Consider the following 24948-nt stretch of genomic DNA (forward strand, 5'->3'; position numbering starts at 1 on the left):
TTCTACACCCACGAACGACGGAGCGAACAAAATCATCGGGTGGTTCTACGTGGTTTGCCTGATGAACTGAAACCGGATGAGGTCAAGTACCTGCTAAAGAGAGATCTCAAGCTGGACGCGCTGGAGGTGCATATCATCAAGCGGAAGGAAAAGTCCACCGCAAACGAAACTCCGTATATTGTTGTCTTCCCCAAGGGATACACTAATATGAAGAAGCTCTCTGCAATGAAGGTTGTGGCAAGCACTATCATCCGGTGGGAGGCCTACCGGAACAAGCGGCCGAACGTGACCCAGTGCAGGAATTGCTTGCAGCTGGGTCATGGGACCAGGAACTGTCACCTGAAAGGGAGGTGCAACAACTGTGGGGGTACCCACAGGACGGACGAGTGCAAAGTCCAAGAAGCCGAGCCGAAGCGGTGTGCCAACTGCTCTGGAGCCCACGAAGCCACGGACCGCAGCTGCCCTAAGCGTGTGGACTTCATCCGGAGGCGCCAGCAGGCGTTGAAACCGAAACCGCCGGCAAGGAAGGCGGAGAAGCAGAGTCCAGCAGTTCCGGCGTTCACGCCGGCGGAGTTTCCTCCGTTACTGGGTGCAGTCCCGGACGGAACATCGAAGAATCGCCCTCGCCCCGCAAGAAGCAGCCAAGGAAGCTCCCGAGACGGTGGAGCCACGAAAGAGGAAGCCGGGGAGGTGCTCTACAGTTCTGCTTGTGGAAATCGGCGCTGTCCACATCAAGTCTGCGCACATCCTAGGCCCTTCTGGCAACCACGATGACGACGACGACGAGCTCTCCTTCTTTGACGACTCGTCGATCGTCCTCAGAACCAGTTTAGCGATCAACTCGATCAGTCATGTTTTACAACAATAAACGTTAGTCTTAACTTTAAATTCTCGCGTTTTCCTTCTCACTTCCGACTTCTGCTTTCCTCTGGTCGCCGAGAGGTTATGGGCCCAGCAGAGTCGGAATAGAAGGTTCGGTTGTAAAAAGAAAAACCGCGTGGTTTTCTTTGTTCCCGCACTGGAAAAAGTTTTTTTTAGAGACTATTGTTTGTCTGTGCCTTTGTGTTCCGTACCGGAAGTGAACAAAATGGCGGAAAAGTTCGCCATCCAGAAGCTGAATGGCCGGAACTGGCAAACCTGGAACATCCGGATCGAAGCGCTGCTTTCCCGCGAAGACATGTGGTCCGTCGTGACGGACGCCATCCCGGTCGGGGACGCCCGGAAGCCGGAGTGGGTCGCACAGGACCGGAAGGCGCGGTCAACGATCCTGCTGTTAATTGAGGACAACCAGTTCCCGATCGACGGAACGGCAAGTGCGCAACTGCGACGAACAGGCCCAGCAGGATGTTCAGATGAACACGGCCAAGGCCTCTATGATCGTTATGTATTTAAGGAAGCTGTCGGTTTTCCGAGAATCCGAAACCTTTGATGAAAACTAGATGCGGAAATGGACCACCTTTTGCAGCTTCTAGCAACAGAAACATTCGCGAAAACAAATTGGAAACAAAAAAACTGATCAGCATCGCCAAATTTTTTAGCAAGATCAAAATATACACAAACTTGACAGAAGGGTGCGCGAAGGAGACGCAAAACAATTCAATGTTTTCGACAAAGCAGGTTGGGCGCTGTCAAATGTTAGTTGACAAGAGGAATTTAATTCCTTAATATATTAAATGCGCAAATTAAATATATAAAGGCCAGTTTCGCGCCCCTCGCCCTCGTCAGTTACATGGTCTCCAAGTATAAAGTGTAATGAGTTTTTTTTATTTTATATTTTGATTGTAAACTGATCCTCGGTCCTAACCTGGTCGTAGCACCTAAAAGGACCTAATAAAACTTAGTTATGGCCTATCTACAATCACTTAGCTTAGAACATCTAAGTAAAGTAGTTACTTGGGAAAGTCTGCAACTTACGTTCGTCATCCACAATCAACTTAGAAAACTTGCTGGGCTGATATACGTTGCTATGCAGTTGTTTGTTTACCTTTGATATGGAAACGTCAACTTACCGTAGATTTTGAAAGTTTCTAATTTGATTACTTTTCCATTGTAGAAACTCAGATGCATTTCCATTGATTCAAATTCCTAAGCTAAGTGAAATTTTCTAAGCTAAGTGATTGTAGATAGGCCATTATGAATAAAAAAACATAACCCAAGAAAGTTAGTTTTTGGTTGATACCCTGGAAAATCGTCACCCTGTATGTCAATAACTTCAAAAGATAGTCCTTATCAAGTACAACAACTCTTCCGAAGACACCATTTGGCTAGGACGTCGAATAAAGGAGTTATCAATTTATTCCACTTAATTTTGCATGAAAGTGCATACCGAGGGTTCCCACAATCATAAAAAAAACGGTTCTGGAGCCCCTAAATAGGGAGACTGGTCTAAGCTGGCTAAATCGATCTGGCAACGTATGATTGAGCTTGGCAACACTGATAAGTTTTGCTGGGTGTAAAGGCAATTGCATTTAAATGCTCGTTTAGATACGTCAAACTCGTGTCTGTTTGGGTACGTCAAATTCACTTCGACCAGTCTCCCTATTAAGGATCTCTAAAAATATCTTCATGAAACTTTCAGGAGTGATTGAAAATCATCTTTTAAGTCGATATAATAAATTTTCTGTAATATGAAATTTTGTGATTTTCTACATGTATGTAACCCCTTAATTGACAGCTTGTTGCAAGGGAACCATAGTTAATCCATTGTAAAATGTACCCCTAACAAAATGAAGCTTGAAGCAGCGTTGCCACATGTACAGATACACAGGCACAGACCAATCACTCAAACTAATTATTTTTACAGTTAAAATACACTTGAGTAGTTGAGTAGTTTGTGTGCACTAAAAAGATAAACATTTTTTGCATCTTTTTACTTGTTTAGTTTTTGATAAAAATGTTTTTCTTTAAAGTTATATTGCGCGTATTCCCGAAAAAGACACGCGGCATATCAGCCTCGAAACGACGCGCCGCACTTTCGGCAAATGCGCGCTGTCAAATTCCATACTGTGCGTTTTGTTTTTGTTGATCTTCTTCTTCGAATTGCATGGCATTGTTGCCGGGAATGTTTTTTATTGCACCAAAAGTGTAGAAAATCGCTGGCAACAGTGTCTGCGGCACATTCTGAAATGCCGCGCGGCGTGTACCTTCGAGAGAAACGAACAATACTTGATTGAGTGTTTGGTCTGTGCCATGTCTGTGCCGTGCGGCGGCCTGTACACCGACAATTAAATAAGCAGTTAAAAGCCTTATTCGCGATCAAAAGCTCAAAAATTCCAACAGATGGCGCAAAACATCGAAGAATGACGATTCAGATTTTCGCTGTTCGGTTACATAGGAATGCAAACTTAAAATTGAATTTACAGCTCATAGAGCAACTCTTGAGAAAAAATTCAAGTAGTACGATTTTTAACTCTTTGCCCTCTATAAATTAACGCAATAAAAAAAATATTTGAAATAAAATAATTTTGAAAAAATAATATTGTTTAAAATGATAGAGCATCAAAAGTTAACAAAGTATCAGCTCGAATTTTTGCTCAAAAGTTGTTTTGAACGCTGGAATTTAACAAAACAGAATTCGCATACATAACCTCAAAGGGCGGAAATTTCAATCGACATTCTTCGTTCTGTTCTGCTACTCAACACTAGGTGTCGCATGTCGTTTGGCTCTTGAACGGCAATTCTTCCAATTTAATTTTGGATCGCGTTTTCGGTTCACACCTGAACAATCTTGAAATTTTTTATACGGATTTGTGATTCCTCTCTTTCCATCATTCCCTTGGTGGCAAGCCTGGCTTGAACTAGACAAAATCATGTAAAAGGTGTGAGAATCAAACTCAGCAAAGGGTAATTTTTGGTAAGCGTGTGTGCGTTAACATGTCACGACTCGCTTGTGTCATTATAAAATCCATCAGGCAACACTCTGCTCTTGCGCAGATTGTTTCATTCATTGGATTTTAGTGGTTCAGTTGAGTTGACGCCTCAGTGAAAAAGTCGTGAAAAGTGTGAAAACTCGTGAAAAATTAAGGTGAATATATCCAAAATTTACAGGGGTAACCATTGCCGTTCGAACTCTGCACGAATACACACGGGATACTCTTGAAAATGTGCTGAAAATCCAGTTTAAAAGTTTCACGGTTCAACTTTTTCTTCGGCTAAGGGCGTACCCCGAAAAGTGAGACAAAAAGTGTCGAGTGGGAAAGAGATGACAGGAACGTGTGTGTGTGTGTGTGTGTGTGTGTGTGTGTGTGTGTGTGTGTGTGTGTGTGTGTGTGTGTGTGTGTGTGTGTGTGTGTGTCAATTCCAACACCACTTTAGGCTCAGAGTAGCTTCATATATTAGACAGAGAAAAAAGGAGCAGAAGTGAAATTTTCGGCTTGATTTTTTTTCATCTCGTTTCGTGTTTGTTATCAGGTGCTCGTAAAATCAAATTTCGAGATAATGGAAAGTGTTTTCGGGGCACTTAAACGATTGGTATGAAATGACTGTCAACGCTGTCGGTTGTGGTGTTCTAAACTTTTTAATCGTGTTGTTTTATCCGGCACCATCAAATTGTGCTCTTGGCGAAAGAATGTTTTTTTTTATGAATCGATGAGCTCATCCTTTGTAGTAACCACCCGGTTCCTCTGGGTTGCTGCTAGCATCAAGCCTGTAAAAAAATGGCTTGGGCATTCCTCACCTTCACAACGACTTAAGAAAAAACTTTTTTTTATGGCTGTAATTTAAACCCCAACTACAGACCAGCAGCAGATCTCTCAAGTTTGGACCTTTTGCATGACCCAACTTCCCATCCATCATAGCCCACTTTGGGTGAAAGTGCGGCTTAGCCCCAATGTGGACCATCATCAAGTTGGCCAACTGGCCATCAAGGCTGTCAGTGGTCTGGTTGGTTCGTGCTGGGTTACCGTAAATTAGGATGACTTTGATCAATAATTGGTGCTAGCTAACTTTAGAGTGAATTAAGGTCAAATTTTGCTGCTAGTGGCTGTTTCAGTAAAATCAGTCATATCGCAGTAGGCCACACAGAATGAGCCAAAATGTAAAGAATTATTATTTCAAAAACATGATAATGAGTAATTTGTAATTAATTTGTTGATTTATTGGGTACGATAACTTGTTAGTTAACACTTTTGATCATGGAAGACACTTTAGGAAATAGGAAAATTACAAAGGATCCAAAATAAACTTGACAAAGTACTCTAACTCTAAGGCTCACAAATTAGTAAACTTAAAAACCAAAAAATAGATCAAATGGGGGCAGCGATTCAAAACTATTCCTGAAAACTTTTTTTTTTCATTTTAGGCTTGCTTCTGAGAAGATACAGCTTCTACAAAACTCGTCTAAAACGTGATTTTCGAGCAAAAAACACGTTTTAGACGAGATTTGAATACGCTATATATTTTTATAGGAACAAGTTAGCACCATACTCTCCTCGGGAAAGTTGTAGAGCAGCATCCAAATATGAGTCCGGTATCAATATAGCGTGAAACGTGGATTTTTAAAATATCAAAATAAAAAAATGGATTTTCCCATACTAATTCCCATACAAACCCAATCGTTCCCAAGTTAGACTGAATTTTGACATTTTTTTTTTCCATACAACCATATTAAATCCTAGCGGTCCTCTTGGAACGCACAGATTTAAAAATCCATTTTAAATCCTTTGCGGTCGTACAAAGAAAAATAAGCTTTATCGTTATGAACAATAATATCATAAATGTAAGCTTCATTTTAGGACCCAATTTAAACGATTATGCTTAGAACGCAGAGTAGAACGACTGAGTAAAGGGTCTTAAACATAAATAAAAATGACTGATTTGAAAGATTTTTTTTACGTGTCGATTAGGAGAGACCATTTCAGTGAAAATATACACACCAAACTTGTTTTGTAAATGTCTGGAGTTTTTTTTTTTTTTTTAAATGTCCAATAAACCAAATTTTGTTTTTTTGCTTTTTGGGTGTTTTTTAATACTCCTGACTCAAGGCGGTTTAAAAAACACCCAAAAAGCAAAAACTGGAAAGTTGGTTTATTGGACGTTTTAAAAAAACTCCAGATGTGTTTCCTTCAGAAATTGAGAACCAGTCGAAATTTACAAAGTTACTAAGTTACCCAAGTTCGCCGGCTAAAGACTCGCTTTGAAATGTAAACCTGTTTCGACCGTGTTGTTGTTGCTGGTTCCAGATTTTCACCCCTTTTGGGACCCGACCCACCTTGCCCCACTTGACCCCCATCGACGAAGAAAAATTAATCAAGAACGAGGCACACTTTAATTCCGCAGAGGCAAAAAAAAATCAAATGATGCTCTCATGATGTGATACATGCAAGCAAGCGAGCGGATTGGTAGTATCGGTCATTTCGTGATTCAACGGTACTCAATGTATAGTAGAGACATTTTGTCGCCTTTATTGTGTGCGTTTAATTGAAGAAAACGCTCGTTGGTTTGGCCGGTTTGATCCACCCAGCCATCGCCGCCGACGATGTGCTGATAGCTGGATGTAATTCAAATACTTCTTGCTGAGACTCGTCAACTTTAAAATATTCTTATTCTAGACTCGCGCCAATTACGCTACACTTGATAAATGCACCGTTTGTTTTGAGCATGAGTCAAAACCGTTTTTTTTTTTACTTTCATCGCCGTCGCCGAAACGACGTAGATTTTGTCTCTCTTTCGAGCGGACGGATGCACACATAAACCCCGAGGTATGATGTCATCGTCAAATATTATACCTACACTACTCCTTCACCGCCTGTTCTTCTTCACCCCATTGCTTGATACGTTGTGGAAGAGGAAAAAAGTTACTCGCATCACGCGAGCCAACATTTATGGTAGCCGGCCAGTTTGCAGGAGTCAAGCATATATTGATGAAGGGAGCTTCTGGCAATGCTTTAATGCTGCTCGAGAAAAAAGTGTGCTTTATACCTTGAAAATAGTTTCTTACTTTAAACTTATCAAACGAGGAACCATCAGACACAATACACTTATATAATTCGAAGCATGAAGCAATATCATTTTTGCTCAAGGTGATAGCATTTTATATCACTTGAAACTTGAAGTCTTGAATGAAAATTGCGTTGCAAAACTTAAGATTAGAAGAGCACATATTGAGATAAAATTATTTTTAAAAAATGACCATGGACTGTCTTTGAGAGATGCAAAATGTAAGTGATAGATAGATTGATTAATTAATTAGCGTCTGTTTCTAAAACTCATACTAGCGATACAGACGTTCTAGAATCCAAAAGTTGGAAATTATTCGATTTTTTGAAAGCTTTGATTCGAACAAAATTAGTTGTGTTTTTGGTCCAAAATGATGATTAAATCATATTGAAATAGGTGTGGTCAAGGAGGTATTAGAAATGTATGCAAATAAATGCAAGCAAACTGTCAAAAGGTGCGAGTTTGTTTGTTTGTCGTAGTCTAAGGGAGCGTCCAAGGATTGATACCTAAGAGCATGCAATGACACTGATCTTGTTGCGTGCTCATCGGTTGACGTCCAGGTAAGGAACATCCTGGAAGGAGCGCAACTTACTACATCCGTAGTTCTGATAAATAATCCGAATTATCTTGATCAGAACAGTAAAGCTCTGGTTCCTTGTAAGTGTTCTATTTTCTTACCTCCATGATGACCTAGCTGGTGGCCTGTGGAAACGGATCGTAAACCTTTGACCACCGCGGGTCAGAGTCGAGACCGCCGAAAGAAAGGGGCGCGACAATGTGGGAAAGGGAAGTAATTTGTGATTGTAGACGGTATTGTTTTGATTCGTAGTATGTTGAGTCATCTGCTGTGGATGTACCTGAAACATCGCACAACGGGGTTTCTCTTCTCTTCATTCTTAGCTACCACCTATCTCCTATTTTTATTTTGCTCTTCTGATTCCCAATTCTTCACTGATTCTTCTATTTAATATCCAACATTTGATTTTAATTTTACTAACTTTTGATTCTCTTATCTCTCAAAGCTTTTCCACTCTTTTCTATCAATTGATACTGCAGTAACAAACTTTGTTTTTTCCTTTAAAATATACTTTTTCTTAATGTACTACTAGTATCAAGTCTATTTATCATTTGCCTAATCTTTTTTGGTTTTATTGCGAATCTATTTATTTGAATAAATCTTTATCTGTCCTATAAATAATCATTACTATAATCTAAGCTTGGTTTTTTATCTCTATTTTAAATTTTGTCTAATTTTACATCTACTACATCCAGCTTCTCATTTTTATTCTTTAAAATACAATCATCATTCTCTTTTTTATAAAATATATTCTCTTTTACTGTTTATTATTTTCAATCTTCACCCTTTTCTTCTAACAAGTGAGGTTTGAGCCCTTACTCAATTTAACACAAATATTACTATTGTACTTTTGGTAAACTTTTATAGCATGCTTAGGACAGGGTGGCCACCTCGGGAAAAAAACCGGGATTTTTATCCACCGGGAAAAAAACCGGGAAAAACTCGGGAATTCGACCGAGAAACCGGGAAAATATTTTTAGTTTATATAAAATTTGACAAAAGCCTCTTTAATGTATTCAAAATGTTCTTTTCTCAAATAGAATATTATTCCTGTTATTTTAAATGAAGACTTCGCGAAAACTTTGTTTGAATTTGTGTAATAAACTCATGCATCTTGGCTATGGATTTTTTTTCTGATGTAACCTATGATATTTTTACTTGGTGAATTTGTTGTTTTTTTTAATATAGCAAATAGTTTGCTTTACAGCAGCGGTTCTCAACCTTGGGTACATGTACCCCTGGGAGTACCACGAACGGTCTCAGGTGGTGCGGAAGACAAACCCCGTAATGGCGGACATTAGTCCCAAACAAAATATTTAAGAGACAAAAAATAAATTGATTTGAAGCAACAAACTTACAACCATATTTAAGGTGCAGTGAATAACGGGTGAATTTTTAATATTTAAATGATAAACCTATAATTTGCTTTTTTACATTCGTTAAGCAATTTTAAGAATTTGAAGAAAAGTCCACCGTTTTTGAGTTTTTTCTTCTACGAATATTTGTTTCAAATTTATAAATTGTGCCAACTACCATTTAGGTATTTAAACCTTTCAAAATGTTAGTAAAAATATCTTATGTTTTATAATGTGGATATTGTCAATTCGACCTTTCTTTGCTAAAATACTAGTTTTGCATAAAGTTAAAATTAGGATTTTCAGGGTGGCCACTCAAGTCGGGAAATCGGGAAAGTCGGGAAAAAATCGGGAATTCGCCAAAATCCGCCAAAAATCTGGAAAAAGTCGGGAATTTATGAATTTTTGTCAAAAAGTCGGGAAAAGTCGGGAATTCTGAGCAAACTGGTTTTAAAATTATTTTTTAACTCTTGAATAATTTTGTAATATTTTGTACAATTTATGCTTAAGTAACTTACTTAAATTTTAAGGTTCTTTTCACTATGTCAATATATTTGACTATGAAGAAGCTATTTAAGACATTCAAATTTCAAACGAATATTGGAGTCTTTGGCACAGTTTTTCATAAAAAAAATTTATGAATCAAATGATTGCTATTAATTTGTGTTCATCAAACAAGAGGTAAAGTTAATGAAAAACTAATATTGAAATAGAGCCTAATGGCCAGCTTAGAATTATAATTCTATTTCATTTTGTCACACAATTGAATATTTGAAAACAGATTCCAACTTGAGTTTGGCAATGTTTGTTGTTTAGTTACTGTATTTACAAAAAATGCCTATATTTGGATTTTTTTTAAATTCATTGAGATTTTTTTTCGGTGGTTAATATTGACTTTTCTTCTAGAAAGTTTTTTGCTTGAAATCATTCTTTAGATAAGAAATGCCAATTATTTGAGCATTCTGGAAAAAGTCTAGAAAAAAGTCGGGAAAAAGTCGGGAATTTGAAAATGGAATTTGAGTGGTCACCCTGGATTTTTTTTAAATTTAAGGTTCAAGATTTGTCACTCAAAAAACACACTTTTAAAATATTTTTCGAGGCCCCAAAAATGAAAGCAGTTAAGAATTTTGTAAACCATTCAATTTTTTAGAGTTATAAAAGAATTATTATTTTTTGAAGAAAGCAACAGCTTCTGAAAAGTACTATTAAATAGCATGTATAAATCTGAAATCAAAACAGTTCGTGAAAATCTTTTGAATGTATATTTTGAGCAGTTTCAAAAACAATTCGTCCGTCATTAGAAATTTACATAAAATTAAATTCAAAAAGAAATATGGGAAATGTTTGCGGCAATGAAAATTTGGTTTACAAATATGGAATATTGGAATATCTCCAAATTTATTGACATTTTCAGTAGATAGTTTAAAAGAAATAAAGGAATACATTTTATTTTGAAGCTTTATTAAGAAAACTGAAGGCGTTGTTTGGCCTATCCAGTACAAGTTTTTAAACAACTCTAGAAACAAGATTTACCTTTTCAACCATATTTAATTTAGCATTGAAACACATTTTTAACGACATTTTCAATGCTTCAAAATTCAGGTCTCAATCAAACATCAATTAAAAATTTAGCAGTGCAAAACAAATAATAGAAAAATTTATAAAATAAGCCATTGTCTCAACATTGAAAAAGTGTTTAAAAATGCGTTTTACACTGGTTCAGTTATTTTGCAATCATTAGTCTTCAAAAAATGTAAGATTTGACGAAAATAAAAATGTCAACGAAAAAAACAACTTTTTGCGAGACTAAAGATCGAACATTAAAAAAAACAAGAGATTATTAAAAAAATATTTCAAGGTACCTACCGATTTTTTATCTTTGTATGGCAATTTTCCTGCACTGCTACCAAAGTGTATACATTTTTGTTTGGACTAATGATGCAAAAAGACTTTTAAAAAGAAAGTACCTACTCACATAATTTAAGCCAAAAAATAATAACTAATTCACAGGAATTGATAATTCATGGAAAAATCGTTCTACTTGAATTCACAAAACATTTTTTCAAAGAAAATTTACGAGAATTTACATAAATGTTGATGACAGTGTATTTTTGCAAATCTTTTCTTATAAATTCTATTTCCGGCTTTCTAATAATGATTAATGTTATTCTAAAAAATAAAAACGTTATTTTTATTTATTTTGAGTTAGTAAAATCTGTAGAGCATGATGATGAAAATTCCAATCATTAGGAAATTAGAGGTTTGGATTGAAACAAATAAAAACGGCTTCGTTTACAACTGACTAACTTTGTCCTCAAGATATTTGAAAGCTTTCTTTATAAATTCAAACTTTGAACCAAATGTATGCGTTCAAAAAGTATGTTGATACTAACGTTAGCCTAAAAAACATTGAAATTTGTTTTAAAAACATTCCGGAAAATTTCTTCTGGTCTCGGGAGAAAACCGGGAAAAACCGGGAAATTGAAAATCGAAATCTGGTGGCCACCCTGGCTTAGGACCAAAAATTAAGCATAAGCATAGGTGCCCACCCGCAGTTGCTACTTCGTTATTGACCAGGACCTCCAGAAGTTACATCCACGAGCCGTGGAAGATGAGTGGGCGCTATCTTTCCTCGCTTCGCAACTTCTCAAAGGCCCCTATCATGCTGATCTATTGATCGCCGGCCACAACCTGTGGTAGGGTCACGGGGAAGTGGATGGGAATGTTAGTCCAATACTTGAGTGATAGAGACCGCCCAATCGACTGCAACTGTCGGACAAAGTATCACATGAGTTTTGAGGGGGTTAGCAGATGAGTATGAGGCCAGGATTCACGAGTGGCAGTGATGTGACCATGAGCATTTTGTTTATCGGTTGAAAATTTTAAATCTTAGGCAGCCGGCTGCGGAAAGATAATTAATTGATTATTTAAAAAAGTTTTTCAATCGAACGCGGGCCAACCGAGCAGTAGTGCTATGGGCTGGACTTATCAGTAAATTTGTACTGTTTGTACAATTTAGATGACGCGAGTTGGAAAAAAATATTACGATCAATGAATTTAAACGAAAAGAAAACAGGACACCACGTAACCGATTGTAATGAAATTAAAACAATAACTTAAACGAACTAAACCGGCGGCGTGCCTTCCGATCAACGATGATAAAAAAATGACTTATGATAAATAAAATATCCAATAAAAAGCTCCGAAAAACACATTGCAGAGTAACCGCGAGGTTCCGCTACTCACAATCGAATCAAAAAATTCAAAAACGTGCGCTAATGGTCTATCCTTAAGGCTACCAACTCTTTCTGAGCAAAAATTCGTATACTTTACCGACATGACACCATGGTATAACAAAAAATGTCAAGGAATTATTTAGATAATTTTGGAATTTGGGAATTAGACATATTTTTGTTAAACGTTTAAAAGTTTACGAAATATCAAGTTTTTTCTAGAGTTTTTATTGGAAAGGTCCTATAAATACAAGCACATCACAAGGTTTTCACAAGCTTTAGAAAGCCTTTTGATCTTTTATTTGATAAATATGTTTAGTAAGGAATTTGAAAAGAACAATTATTGACAATCAAGTTTGAACTGAGGAAAACCCCAAACTGACAGTTAAATAAAAATATCTAATTAGCAAAAGCTTTGACCCAATCAAAAAAGCAATGGATTTTTTAAAAAGTTGTTAAAATTCCGTACAAATCAGTACTATGCGAAAAATTCCGTACAAAAATTCCGGCCTGTTTAAAATCCGTGGAGAGGGTCGAAAATCCGTACGGTAAGGAAAAAATCCGTACAGTTGGTAGCCTTATCTATCCTAAATGTCAGCGTGTCTTTCGATAAACGATTCTATAGAAATGAGTTTTCCACCGTGAAAATTTAACACATTATTTGGATTGGTTCTATCTACTGGTACAGTTGACAAACTAACTAAACGACAGCAAAATGGTCAAGAACGCGTATACTTAATAATTAAATAATGACCCTAATGACGATTATTTTCAATGAGATATGATTTGGATTTATCGACCGATTCACACTCTCATACACACATAAACTAATTTACATTTTTAGATTTCAGAATTATAGCGAGTAATATTTTTTTTGCACAATTTACCCGACGCCGTACCTTCTGATCAACGGTGATATAGGAAAAGCTTTTAAAATCACAAAACAATTACATACATACCATACCAATCAGCTTAGAACACCATACGCGGTGCCCGTGCTGTATCAAGAAGGTTGTTCCATGTTGCTCGGTTCTGGGCTGCAGCTCGCCAGTCTCCTAGGTTGCAGATCTTTCTTAGGTCCGCCTCGATCTGATTTCTCCATCGTGCACGCTGTGCTCCTGCTCTTCGGCCTGTGCCGCCATCGGGTCGCGCGCGGTCAAAGAGCATCCTGACAGGATGGTCTTCGTCCATCCTCGCGACATGGCCGGCCCACCTGAGCCTCCCGATTCTCGCCAGGGTAACGATTGTCGGTTCTCCCAGCAGCGCGTGCAGTTCGTGGTTCATGCGCCTTCGCCACTCGTTCTGAGCTGTACGTACTCCACCGTAGATCGTTCGCAGCACCTTCCGTTCGAAAACTCCAAGGGCTCGTTCGTCCTCTTGCCGCAGCGTCCAGGTCTCATGGCCATAGAGGGCAACCGGTCTAATCAGTGTCTTGTACAGGGTCAGCTTCGTGGCGCGTTGCACTCGGTCAGATGTCAAGGTTTTCCGTAATCCAAAGTAGGCGCGATTCGCGGAGTGGATACGAGTCCGGATCTCTAAGCTGGTGTCGTTGTCGGCCGTTACCAGCGATCCCAAGTACACGAATTCGCTCACCTCCTCCAGCACATCGCCATCCACAGCTAAAGGGGTGAGTCTTGGGGGGTCAACGTCCTTTGAGCCCCTCCCTTTCATGTACATTGTTTTCGTCGTATTCATGGCCAATCCAATCCGTCTTGCTTGCGTCTTTAAGGCGGTGTAAACCCTTTTCACCGTCTCTAGGTCTCTTGCTATAATGTCAATGTCGTCCGCATAAGCAAGAAGTTGGACTGTCCTGTTGCAAATCGTGCCTCTCGTGTCTATACCCGCTCTTCGCACAACTCCCTCAAGTCCGATGTTAAACAGCGCATTGGATAAGCCGTCACCTTGTCGTAACCCTTGGTGCGATTGGAAGGGGTCCGCTAGCTCCCCTGCCACTCGCACGTGACACATCACACGATCCAAGGTAGCCTTGATCAGCCGAGTCAGTTTGTCCGGAAATCCGTTCTCGTGCATGATCTGCCATAGCTGTTCGCGGTCGACTGTATCGTACGCTGCCTTGAAATCGATGAAGATGTGATGTGTGGGCACGTTGTACTCACGACATTTCTCGAGGATCTGCCGGAGCGAGAAAATTTGGTCCGTGGTGGCCCGAGCGCCAGTAAACCCCGCTTGATAGGGGCCCACGAACCTCCGTGCGTACGGTGTCAGCAGACGGCAGAGGATCTGGGAGAGGATTTTATAGGCCGCGTTGATAAGCGTGATGCCGCGGTAGTTGCCGCAGTCCAGCTTATCGCCCTTTTTGTAGATGGGACACACGACACCATCCATCCATTCTTCTGGTAGTTTCTCCTCCTCCAGATCTTAGAAATCACCAAGTGGATCGCCCTCGCCAACTGCTCTCCTCCATATTTGAAGAGCTCACCGGGTAACCGATCTTTACCGGCGGCCCTGTTGTTCTTCAGCTGCCTGATCTCCTTCTTCACCGTCTCCAGATCAGGTGCCGGGAACTGTTGGTCAGCAGCGGGCGGTCCAAGTTGGGTTTCAAAGCCGTCTCCATGCGCTACATCGCCATTGAGGTGCTCGTTGAAGAACTGCTGCCACCTGTTCAACACCTCGCCTTTGTCCATAAGAAGGTTTCCCTCGGCGTCCCGACAAGTGTTGGCTTGCGGCGCATAGCCTTTGCGGGACCGGTTAACCTTCTCGTAGAACTTTCGCGTCTCGTTCTGCCGGAACAGCTGCTCCATTTCGGCGCGATCGCGATCTTCCAGCTGGCGCTTCTTGAGCTTGAAGACCGTTCTCTGCTGTTTCAGCGCTTGTTTGTATCTGGCCACGTTCTCATCAGTTGCGGCTCTCAGCTTCACCGCGTAAGCTGCTTTCTTCTCGTCAAGTAGCCGCTGGCACTCCTCGTCGAACCAGCGCTGCTTTCCAACTCGGACCGTACTACCTAGCGCGGCTTCAGCGGCACTGCCGATGGCCGAGCAAATTCTGCTCCATCCATCGTTGAGCGAGGCAGCGCCGAGTTCCTCCTCCGTTGGCAGGCTCGCTTCCAGCTGCTGCACGTAGTGCTGAGCCGCAGCCGTGTCCTGCAGCCGCTCGGTGTTGAACGGCGGTGGGAGCCGGCTCCGTCGTCGGTGGTACGTCGTCGACAGTTTTGAGTGCATGCTTGCACCCACCAGGTAGTGGTCCGAGTGGATGTCCGCACCGCGGTACGTGCGGATGTTCCGTATGTCCGAGAAGAATCGGCCGTCGATGAGGACGTGGTCGATTTGTGTTTTTGTTCGTTGGTTAGGCGATGTCCAGGTGACTTTGTGGATGTCTTTCCGGGGGAAGAATGTGCTCCGTACCACCATACCGCGGGAGGCTGCGAAGTTGATGCACCGCTGGCCGTTGTCGTTGGTGACGGTGTGAAGGCTGTTCGGCCCGATCACCGGCTTGTACATCTCCTCCCTTCCTATGCGGGCGTTCATATCTCCGATGACGATCTTGACGTCCCTCTGCGGGCAGCTGTCGAACTTCTGCTCCAGCTTCGCGTAGAACGCTTCCTTCTCGGCATCGGATGATTCCTCGTGTGGGCAATGTACGTTGAAGATGTGATAGTTGAAGAAACGGCCTTTAATCCTCAACCTACACATCCGGTCGTCGATCGGCTCCCAATCTATCACACGACTCCGCATCTTGCCCAACACTATGAAGCCGGTTCCCAGCTTGTTTTCGGCTCCGCCGCTCTGGTACATGGTGAGCTCCAAAGCATCATCCTCCCACATCTTCGCTCCTTCCAGCACATCTCCTGCAGTGCTACAACATCGAAGTTGCGGGGTTTGAGCTCGTTCAACAGAGCGTACTCATACCCATCGAAACGTAGCGATCTGCAGTTCCATGTTCCGAGTTTCCAATCGGTGTCCTTTTCGTGCCTAGGTCTATGCCGTTTGTTCCGGATCCTTATTCCTTCTTGATTGTTCGTAATGTTTTTGGTTTCGGTATGCAGCCGGATTGGGGCTGCGATACCTAGTCTCGGGGTGGGGCTGCCACCTTGAAGCTACCGAGACCCAGCTCCGGTTTTCTCTCGACACCGTAACGGGGCCTTTCTCACGAGGCCTAACGGCATAGCTACACCCTCCGAAGAGGATGGAGCCCCCTTCCCTGTCAGCATACTACCAGAGTTCCCACCGGGGTTGGTTACCCGATCTCTCCAATGGTTACTAGTATCCCGGCTAGCGCCGCGGGGAGGCCAGGGTATCGGAGTTACTGGACAAGAGGCTAAAGGACCGCTTGGTGGGTCTATTTTATTCCTGCGGTACTCGAAGTACCTATGGTACGCCATGTCCAGTCGTTCGCTAACCAAAACAATTAATGTAATCATAATTAAAGCACACAAAAACCCAATCACTCAAAAAATGACGCTCGAAACACGAATAATCCTGCAAGGCGTGCGCGCTGCTTCACCATCCAAATTCAACTCTTTTAAAGAACTTATTAAAAGTAAAAAACGCATGAAATAAAAAAAGAAAGTAGTGTGTAATTTATCAGAGTAACAAAATTGATCGAAAACGTATAGAATTTATTGAGTACGACGCGATTCCAATTACGTTTTGCGTGGTGATGTTTTGTATACATATTAACCTTTGAAGCTAAAAATCAAAGTTATAATCAAAAAGATTTTTTCACGCAACCGTTCACTAATGAGCCGAAACAACATAAAAAGATATCTTAAAAAAGCTTCTTGAAATAAAACCCTTGAACAAACATGTTTTTTAAATAAAGATAAAAAACTAAATAATCGCAAAAAATTATAATAACATTACATTGAATGATAATTGGCAACACTTTCTAAATAACATCTACAACCACATTCAAACTTAGTTGTGTGGATCAGTAACTGTTGTTTTGGTTCAATCTCATTCACTCATGCACTCACGCTCAAACATTCGCACTTCTGCATTCACAGAAAAAATTTCCTATTGGAATTGGCTCACCAGCATCAGCACCCAAAAACAAGTTTCGCAGCGTTAAGGGGTCGTGCATAAACCACGTGGTCTCCTTAGGGGGAGGGGGGTCCGAAATCAGACCGAAAAAACCATGAAAAGCCATGGGGGGGAGGGGGGCGGGGGTTTGACGGCTGACCACGTGGCCTTTCAAAAAAATATTTTCTATAAAAAAAAAACATAAAAAATATGCTCATTAACACTCAAACGCTCGGGTAGTCATTTGACCCCTATTTTTTTCTTAAAAATCTCATAACTTTTGATAGAATTGACCAATTTGGATGCTTCCGGGTGCAAAAGATCCAGATTTGTCTATATTTTCAACTGTCAGACGGAGGACAAATGTGGTCCATTTTTACCGGAGATATTCCGGATTCTGTTGGGGTACCTCGGGCCTCCTAAATGGATATTTGGCCAATATAATAAAAACTTTTCAACAGAATAAAATCGGAAATGATGCAAAACTTCAAGGAATCATCCTAAAACATCATCCTGCATAGATACATGACATGCTGAAGACCTTCGGGCACACAGTGGTCGGAAACGCAAATTTAGCAGGAATAATTTATTTCCGCTTCAGGGATGCATTTTCGAGCTTCGGTGTCTAAGAAGCATTTGTTAAAAATGAAATTCTACATCTTTTGGTCAAAACGATATTAGGGTGGCCCAACAATTTCTAATATTTTCAAAAACTATCTTCGCTTCTAGATGAGATAGAGGTATACCTTCTTCGACAGTATTGTAGTACTAGCTATTTCAAACAACTTTGTCGAAGACACCAAATCTGTATCTCTTAATCTGATCATTCTACAGCATTTTATATGAAAAGCAGTAGGGTGGCCCATCAAAAAAGTGTTTTTATTGCGTATCTTTTTTGTATTATTTTTAGCAATTTTGGTGTCTTCGGGACATATTTAGAGCATAAAAATACGCGTCTTTTGAAATGTCAACGAAGTCGCTAGGTCATTTTGGTAAAAAGTTACAGCGTTTTTAAAGTTTTTAATAGGCCTTTTTCAAATGTTTGTATCTTTTCGAGGGGGACACAAAAAAATACGCTCCGCGGTGCATCTGAAAGCTCAAAACTTCTTCTTTAATATGAATATAACATCTCAAAAGGGTTTTCTTAAACCCAAGTTACAGCGATTTAAAATGGTCATTTTATGAGATTTTGTACCATGCTCTATGAGAAAATTTACATGAATATCGCATTAATCAGTATCAAAACTGCTCTTAGTGAGCTCAAATGCAGGTAAAATTGGTTTGTGGACAAACGTGGTCGAACCTGGTTTTTATGGCAACTAGGGTGGTCTTAGATGACCTAGAGTGGTTCATATTCGTTCACTCTTATAAGATAGGATTTTTTTTTTGAATTCGCATAGAAAGAAAAATAAAAAAACATTTAAACAAAATTCAAATACATAACTTGTTTTAAATAGTAAAGCACCTGAGGATATGATATCTGATTAGGGTGGCTCAAATTAATTAGAAAATAAAAAGATTAAAGATTAAAGATTTTATTCGTTAGAAAATGTATTTTAACATATTATTATTCCTCTACGTTTTGGTAACCTGTCTTTAATTTGTATTTTTTTAAAAGAATAAAACTTTCCATGCATTTACTGTGTTAAAGGGTGCCATTTGCTTCATACAATTTTGCCCATACAAAATGGGAATGTGAATATTCGTAAACATGATACATTTTCTTATCGATTTAGCGTCTTGAAAAAGTTGTAGGTTATGATTTGAACCCTTAAAATAGTTTCAGGGAAAAATGCACACTTTAGAAATTGATATTAAAGTTGATTTCCCAAAACTCTTATTTTATTTCTGAAAATTTGTTTTATTTGTTAGGAAACATCTTTTAGGCTAGTGTTCTGGTTTTGTTGTAAAACTTGGTACTAAATTTGTTTGATTAAATGCACCGTTATCATTGTTTGCATTTTTAGGTAAAAAGTTATAAATTGGAAAAGGATCCGCGTATTGGCATACAAATTATACAAAATGACTCCTTTTGTCAAAGAAAATGCATGGAAAGTTTTATCCTATTAAAAAAATACAAATTAAAGACAGGTTACCAAAACGTAGAGGAATAATAATATGTTAAAATACATTTTCTAACGAATAAAATCTTTAATCTTTTTATTTTCTAATTTATTTGAGCCACCCTAATCAGATATCATATCCTCAGCTGCTTTACTATTTAAAACAAGTTATGTGTTTGAATTTTGTTTAAATGTTTTTTTTTTTATTTTTCTTTCTATGCGAATTCAAAAAAAATCATATCTTATAAGAGTGAACGAATATGAACCACCCTAGGTCATCTAAGACCACCCTAGTTGCCATAAAAACCAGGTTCGACCACGTTTGTCCACAAACCAATTTTACCTGCATTTTAGCTCACTAAGAGCAGTTTTGATACTGATTAATGCGATATTCATGTAAATTTTCTCATAGAGCATGGTACAAAATCTCATAAAATGACCATTTTTAAATCGCTGTAACTTGGGTTTAAGAAAACCCTTTGAGATGTTATATTCATATTAAAGAAGAAGTTTTGAGTTTTCAGATGCACCGCGGAGCGTATTTTTGTGTCCCTCTCGAAAAGATACAAACATTTGAAAAAGGCCTATTAAAACTTTAAAAACGCTGTAACTTTTACCAAAATGACCTAGCGACTTCGTTGACATTTCAAAAGACGCGTATTTTTATGCTCTAAATATGTCCCGAAGACACCAAAATTGCTAAAAATAATACAAAAAAGATACGCAATAAAAACACTTTTTTGATGGGCCACCCTACTGCTTTTCATATAAAATGCTGTAGAATGATCAGATTAAGAGATACAGATTTGGTGTCTTCGACAAAGTTGTTTGAAATAGCTAGTACTACAATACTGTCGAAGAAGGTATACCTCTATCTCATCTAGAAGCGAAGATAGTTTTGAAAATATTAGAAATTGTTGGGCCACCCTAATATCGTTTTGACCAAAAGATGTAGAATTTCATTTTTAACAAATGCTTCTTAGACACCGAAGCTCGAAAATGCATCCCTGAAGCGGAAATAAATTATTCCTGCTAAATTTGCGTTTCCGACCACTGTGTATTGGCCAAATACCCATATACTGCCCATGTTCGCATAAATGTCCCATATGCAAAAACAGCAAGCTGAGAAAAACGCATTTGAAGTTTGTCCCATACATAAGGCTACGTGTTAAGTTTTCGCGAAAAAACTGAATTTCCTCCTTATTTCTAGAACAAAGTACTGGATGTTATAGGCTCTATCGAAAGAGCACACAATTTTGAATCAAACTGCATCAATAACTCTAAATCGATGAAAATGCATATGGGACATTTATGCGATCAGGGGCAGTATAGGAGGGCCGAGGTACCCCAACAGAATCCGGAATATCTCCGGTAAAAATGGACCACATTTGTCCCCCATCTGGCAGTTCAAAATATAGACAAATCTGGATCTTTTGCAATTGAAAGCACCCAAATTGATCAATTCTATCAAAAGTTATGGGATTTCTAAGAAAAAAAATAGGGGTCAAATGACTACCCGAGCGTTTGAGTGTTAAGTTTACTTATATGCATACCTTTTTTGTAACACTTTAACTGCCGTTCTACGCATAATTGTCCCATGTTCAAAAAAGTGCAACTGAGAAAAACGCGATTGAAATTTTTCGACCGATTTCTGCGTTTCTACGCATAATTGTCCCGTGGGTTCCTATTCGCCCTATGTGTCCCTAATCACCCCAGTTAGCAGTTTATCACCCTTATTTGTAATCCTCTTGCTATACAACAGGTAAACAAGGCATAATGCTTAGTAAAACTAATGATTCCGTGTAAGAAAATACTTGGTGGGACAATTATGCGTAGAAGTTCAACGATGGGACAAACAGACTTGGTGTTGTTTTTGATGAGTTTCCGAACAAAGTTCCAGATTATATGTGTTTTTTCTTAAAGTACACATCAGACTAAACTTAAAAATGGCATGAAGTCAAAATCGTCAAAAACTGACATGGGACAATTATGCGTAGAACGGCAGTTAAAACCATACAATTATTGTGTTTAGAATTATCACTTTTATTTCTAAGTCACAACATTTTCCAATTCAATATTTAATTATATCTTTCGGCTGATTCATATCAATATCTGCTACTGAATGATCACTTTTTAATACTTATTCCTACAAAAGCTCAAAAGTAAAAAGTAAAGTGAAAGTATCCAATGTTAATATACCCCAAAAAATGCAAATAAAATTTCCTTTATAAAAAATGTGCTTGAGAATTTGCAATGAATGTAGATGTAGTCTTCAATATTTCTATTTTCGAACAATTTAAAAATATATATTGCTGACAATTTATATAAGATTTTTTTAACAAGGCAAAAGACTAAATATGTATTTTAAATGTAGTGTTTAAAAAAGATTCTCTGAAAAAATTATATTTAAAAAATCATAGATCGGTGATTATTGGTCCTATAAGTAATCGAAGAATTTTTATCAATAGATTTACTTTTGACACTAAAAACAAACTCAATATATTTTGTCTCTCCTCTTTCATGCAAGATTTTTTAGTAAAAAGAAACTTAAAACTCACTGCTACATTTGCAAGTGAAACGTCTAACATTAGAAAATATTCCGTCACGAAAAAACGAACGATACTTACTTTGAGATTCACCGAAAAATTTGATGAATATTTTGGTCTAAAAGGTATTCCTTCCCGAACAGACGGTAATAACTAAATTCATGCCATTTCAATAACAAATACTGTTAAAATAAAAGGAAGTGTTATGTAATATTCTCTCTAAATCCATGTTTGCATAAGAGTTCAATAACAGTTTATGTTATTATAACAAAATTAGTTATTGGTCTGATATTGATTGAAAGCCAGAAAAACTTGAGAATAACATTTTTTGTTATGGAAGAATACCTCAAATTGTTATTGGGATGATCGGGATTGGGATACGTGCGTCAAACGCGTTCTGACCTGAAATCCCTTTGCCCTTTGTCGGGAAATCGGAAATCATTTTGTTTTATGCGCCGGTATTTGTAGCACAAAAATTCGTGCAAAAAACATATGGAGTAAAAGATGAGCGAATTGTTCACCTAACGCTCACATGTGTTTCGGGACCAAGTTGCCTGCGGGTATGGGGATCATACATACATACAGTAGCCTGTCCCATTTTGAGGTCATGTCGAGGAATTTCAGGTGCTCACTTCTTAAATGATAGATTATGATGTTAGAAACAATGTTTTCTTAGACAAGAAAAAATAATAAAATACTTTCTCGCACCCCCTAGTCGATTTAATGAAAAAGTCACTTTTTTGAACAATTTTCTAAAATCGCTTGGAATCAATACAAAAACTGATTCAATCAGGTGTGTATTATCTTCAAACTATAGGTTTTTGTCCAGATTTTAATATGCACTATAAATATTGGACCAAAATTTAAGTTTTTGGACCTTCCCAGACGGCTTATGTCGAAAAAATTGCATTTTTCGAAACTTTGTTCATTTAATTTTGGGTAGCCTATTTTCCCCAGTAAAACCAACACATGCATCTTGTAGGAAATTTCATGGTGAACACTTCTACCTTTCGATCACCTCGCGCTCGTCCGTCAAGATGCCTCCGTCCTTACCCCGGCACATTTCGGCCCGCGGCATGAAGCCTTTCCGGGATTGACTGAGTTTCTTGTAGAACTTGCGCGTTTCGTTGGAGTGATACAGCTGTTCCTGGCACTCCAACTCTTCCAGGCGGTGCTTTTTATCCCGGAAGAGATGGGTTTGCTGTCTTCGCAACTGTTTGTACGACTCCTTGTTCCCACGGGTGTTGTGCAGCAGCCACTTGTCCCGCGCTGCTTTCTTCTCGTCCCAAATCGCCTGACATTCCTCGTCGAACCAGCCGTTCCGTCGTACTCGGTCCACGTACCCGATGGCGCTCGATGCCGCTGCGTTGATGGCTGCTTCCATATGGCTCCAGCAGGCCTCCAAAGAAGCTTCGACGAGCTCCCCCTCGTCAGGCAACGCAGGTTCCTTAAGCTGCTCTAGATTATACCTCTGCAAGCGATGGTACCGGATCTTGTTGACCTCGGACAGGCGTTGGCGCAGCTTTGCCACCAGCAGGTAGTGGTCCGAGTCGATGTCCGCGCCACGGTAGGCGTTGACGTCGATTATGTCCGAGAAGTGCCAACCATCAATGAGAACATGGTCGATTTGCGTCTCCGTGTCGTTTGGTGATCTCCAGGTGTACTTGTATAGGTGGGTGTGCTGGAAGAAGGTACTACGTATGGCCATGTTTCGGGAGGTAACGAAATCGATGAGTCGTAGGCCGTTCTCGTTCGTCTGCTGATGGGCGCTGAACCTCCCAATAACCGGTCTAAACTCCTCCTCCTGGCCGACTTGAGCGTTTAAATCGCCGATGACAATCTTGACGTCGTGTTTTGGACACTTCCTGTACTCGCGGTCCAGAAGCTCGTAGAAAGCGTCCTTGTAATCGGCGTCGCTTCCCATGTGCGGGCTGTGCACGTTGATGATGCTCACGCGCTTCGCCATTTCGCCCAGCACGATAAAAGCTGCCCCCAGCTCGTTTGTATCGCCGCCGCTCCAGTACATAGTATAACCCCCGTACTCTCGGAGGTCCTTTCCCTTCCAGCACACCTCCTGAAGCGCCACGACTTCGAGGCCGTGGACCCGCAATTTGTTGGAAAAAATGCGGTCGCTCCCATCGAATTTGAGAGACCTGCAGTTCCACGTCCCGAGTTTCCAATCCCGGGAAAATCGGGTCGGCGATTGGATTGGCTCGCATCTGGAGCTCTCTGCAGTTGGTTTTTACGGCGGGTGCGTGCAGCCATCACCAACCCCCTGTCTCGCCGGAAGACCATCGTACCAGGACTGTTTAGAGTCCCACCCTGGCACTGGGACTTTTAATCAGTCGCCAGTCGTGCTTTTGTGTCGCTGTTCGTATCGGGTGAGTGATTGTGGTATAATCGAATGAGAGTGCATAATTGGCAAAGGGAGCGCGTTGTCGTAAAAAATATTCGGAGTGTTTTTTTTTGTGTGCCTTTTGTTTCGCATTTTTGTCGTGAATTGTGTGCTGTGACGTGGCCACGCGCTTGCCTTACTGAATTATTTGCGTCTTGAGCATCATTTTCGTTGAGTAATTTGTGTTTTATGTGCTTGTGTAATCTTAATTAACTGTTTTGTGACCTTCAAAGCCCTTTCTATATCAACGTTGATCGGAAGGCACGGCGTCGGGTAAATTGTGTATACATGAATAAGGTTTTTTTACGATGAAAAAGCCATTTCTATATAATGATCGAAAGACGCGCTGCCATTTTGGAACGTCGAGATAATAGTGGAGCAAAATATCTGTGTGAGTGATTTTGTGTGTTAACCAGAAAGACCTTCCCATAGCATCGTTGCTCGGAAGGCTCGCCGACGGGTCTGTTATGAAAGTCCTCCCCATAGCATCGTAGCTCGGGAGGCATCGAAAAGCCAATACCTTATCCTACTAACCCAAAAACTATTAATCACGTGATGCTTGAAGGAGATGCTGTGGATTCAACGGTCTCATGCGGTAACAACAGGTATATAGCGAAAAACTGTATGCTTGATGAATCTGCAACTTCAATTATCGGACTAACATTCCTCCCTTTCGGACCTAGCAATGATAGACGGTGTCAGCTACTTCCTCTTCGCCGACGACACGAGGTACCTCGCGTCGGACTCCGACCCAGTCATCGTAGTGACCAAGCTGCAAGCTGCTCAAAACGCCATCGAACGCTACCAGAAGAAGTGGAAGGTGAAAACAAACGCCGAGAAGTCCCAAGCGCAGGGAGGTGTCAG

The 24948-nt window shown here is 39.9% G+C and overlaps 1 protein-coding gene across 5 annotated transcripts in view; it reads left to right on the forward strand.

Moving 5' to 3' along the window:
• Window positions 1-3879: 3879 nt before the first annotated feature.
• LOC6041414 (protein hu-li tai shao) overlaps window positions 3880-24948 on the forward strand; it is a 38600-nt gene continuing 17531 nt past the window's right edge. For 4 of the 5 annotated variants that reach the window (XM_038258493.1, XM_038258495.1, XM_038258496.1 and 1 more), the window contains exon 1: window positions 3880-4024. The gene's annotated coding sequence lies outside the window, so the exon portion shown is untranslated. Of the gene's footprint in view, window positions 4025-4333; window positions 4471-24948 lie in introns of those variants that run through there. The other variant, XM_038258494.1, reaches the window with a different exon arrangement.

The sequence above is a fragment of the Culex quinquefasciatus genome, chromosome 2 (assembly GCF_015732765.1).
Source record: "Culex quinquefasciatus strain JHB chromosome 2, VPISU_Cqui_1.0_pri_paternal, whole genome shotgun sequence".
Lineage (NCBI taxonomy): Eukaryota > Metazoa > Arthropoda > Insecta > Diptera > Culicidae > Culex > Culex quinquefasciatus.